This window comes from Cyprinus carpio, chromosome B19 (assembly GCF_018340385.1).
Source record: "Cyprinus carpio isolate SPL01 chromosome B19, ASM1834038v1, whole genome shotgun sequence".
NCBI classification, from domain to species: Eukaryota; Metazoa; Chordata; class Actinopteri; order Cypriniformes; family Cyprinidae; genus Cyprinus; species Cyprinus carpio.
In genome coordinates this window covers 26,135,360-26,138,142 of record NC_056615.1, presented here as the reverse complement: position 1 = coordinate 26,138,142, position 2,783 = coordinate 26,135,360, and the positions used below count along the sequence as shown (strand labels likewise).

Sequence of the window (2,783 nt, the reverse complement as noted above, 5' to 3'; positions counted from 1 at the left end):
CCTCTCAGCCTCTCGCTGACCAGAGCAGACACAGAGAAAGAGGTGTGTGCGCGCTGGGGAAGCAAGATCTCGTTACCTTGTTATGTATTTAAAAATAAGAACAAAGAAGCAGATCACATTAACTCATGCAAGTAATTGCTTTTATTTTCATATACAAAACATTTTTGAAATATACCATACCACAGCTTCTCCCCCTTAATATTTAAACAGAAACCAAAGCTTCAGCAGTAAAGTAAAAATTGAGCAGTAATAGAATCATTTATTTTTATATAACATATAACATTTTATATATATTTTTTTTCATCCAGAGATACATATTTATAAGGAACGTTACAGCATAAGCAACAACAACAACAAAACTAATGAAATAAAAATGCAAAAGGTTATGGTTATAAGCAGGGGTGCACATAAGTTTTTTAGCCTGGTTCTCATAAGAGCACCTTTAGACTTGGTTTAGTCCTCACACTGTCCTGACCCATTAAAATATAACTATATAAAAAATACATTAATAACAGTGACAATAATGCTATTGCACTTTATTTAGTTATTTAAAAATAAAATAAACAAAATAAAGTGTGATATTATATTTACTGAAATACTAAATATTTTAAAATAAAAACTGAGTATTAAACAAAGATACAATTATTTTTTAGTAAACTTAAAATAAAATGCAAATATTTACTTTTTTAATATAAATTTTCAGCATTTTCATACTTAAAATCAGCAAGCCTTTATTTTGCCATGTTACCGGCAGGTAAGTATATTTTCTGGTTTAGTGGAGCCGATTGAGGAATCAGTGAATGAATTATCACTGTTTTGCATTGTGCTTTGAAAATGGGATTGCATAGTCTAGATTTATGCTTTCATTTCGAATAGAAACTGCATAAAATGCTTTTCTAAATATCTAAAAATTTACACATTGAGCGAGTTTTTGCTTCAATATTTTGGCTGGAAACAAGACAAAAAAATCAAACTAAGAAAATAATTTTTTTTGCAGTGTACAGTACTACAGTTTGTCGATCTAAAATGGTAATTGTGCATTAACAGCTGTCAACCATGAGTGGTCTGAATTTATACAGCCCATTTTTTATTTTGGTCGCTGCGTACCACTTATGTACACCTCTAGTTATAGGTTATAATGAATATATTTTTCATTTATATTTACTTTTTTATATTTTTTTATATATTTTCTTTTCTTCAGGCCTGTTCTGTTTTCTTCAGATTTTTCATGCTTACACATAGTCATTGTCGGTAACTGCTGTGGAGTCGGTGTCTGTTAACAAACGTGTATAAAGAGTTCAGTGTTAGTTTCTGTGTGCTGTTAAACTACTGAAGCTCAATCTAATCCTGACCCCAAACTCATCAGTCAGGACAAACCAAACCAAACCTCATCAGATTATCATCACATCAAGCACAAATATGATCAGAATATGTTTAACTGCTATAAATTGTCTCCATTAGCATATTATGTCAAGATGCATTTCACATTAATACCTGGAGTAAGATTTTTAAGTAGACACACACAGAAAACTATTTACTATATGCTGAGCACCTGTGTAATGTGCCACAGCAGTCATCAGCAGTAAGAGTGAGGAAGAGAAACCTTTTGTTTCATTTAAAAAGTTTATACAATTAAATACAATTATCCACACCTCAGAAAAGCCTACATGTTACTCTTTGAGCTTCTTCATTGAAAGGCATCTTTAGCAGCCAGAGTTAAGGATGACTGAGCCAATAATTAATTTAAATACCTTACGAAGCATTTTCTGTCCATTTATTTTCAGTTTTAGGTTTTGGTCAGACCTTTCATAACATTCATCGCTGCTATAAATCACCTTCAGTTTTGCTCCTGATGTTGATCACAATCACTGCTGCAGTCATGATGAAGAGACCAACAGCAATGAAGCAAGGAAGGAGGAAAAAGCAGATGTATAATAAAGATGCTCCTTCTTCAGGATGATCTGAGACTGCAAGGAAGTGCAATGATAGTTAAAATATGGTTAAGTTTGTATGCACTGAAATATAGTCTCATACAGACACTCCAGTGATCAGCTGTATTATTAGTGTCTATTTATAAATGGCTAATTAAGCATCCTAGACATCAAATGAGGGTGAAAGAGAGAGAGATAAAAATGTTTCAAAATAGGAAAATGCAAATATTTAGCAATATTGTATGATTTAGACAGAAGTAACATCTAAATGTTCTTGCAGAGATGTGTTTACCTGACACACTGTAATTGTAGGTCTGGCTGCGCAGGTTCCCATGAACACAGGTGAAGGAAGCAGGTGGACGCACAGTGACCAGAAACACACACATTTCTGAATAATAAAGAGTGCATTGCTCTATGTAGTACAGTTCACTCTCCACAGACAGCTCAATAGACTGCCATCCGTGTGTCATTCCAAACTTGCACAGCACGATCACATGCTCTCTGTCCTCTGTCTGTCGGTACACTGTGATGTTGGGCCCTGGGACATCTGAAATACAGCAAATCAACATTCATCAATGTTAACACGGACTGTATATTGTATTACAAATATTTATGACAGTATAAAAACTTTAATAATCAATAACCATGTATCAATAGGAAGATTAGGATTAAATTTTTCAATTAATTCTAGAGTTTTGGTTTACTAACATGATAGTTCTGCATTTATACATCTCTGTATTTTCCAGCCTGAGAATTTTGAAATGGCCTAAAAAACAATTACCTAAACAAACTGCAAAATGCTTAGTTGTCAAATTATGTTTATTTCACGAATGTATTGCTTCTGACAACACA

General features: G+C 33.1%; 1 long non-coding RNA gene across 1 annotated transcript; it reads right to left on the bottom strand.

Moving 5' to 3' along the window:
- Positions 1 to 291: 291 nt before the first annotated feature.
- Positions 292 to 1,910, bottom strand: LOC122140662. Its single transcript, XR_006157258.1, has 2 exons — positions 1,836 to 1,910; positions 292 to 1,273 (listed from the first exon to the last, which is right to left on the bottom strand). It is a non-coding gene; the product is annotated as an uncharacterized LOC122140662 (long non-coding RNA).
- Between the last annotated feature and the right edge of the window lie 873 nt (positions 1,911 to 2,783).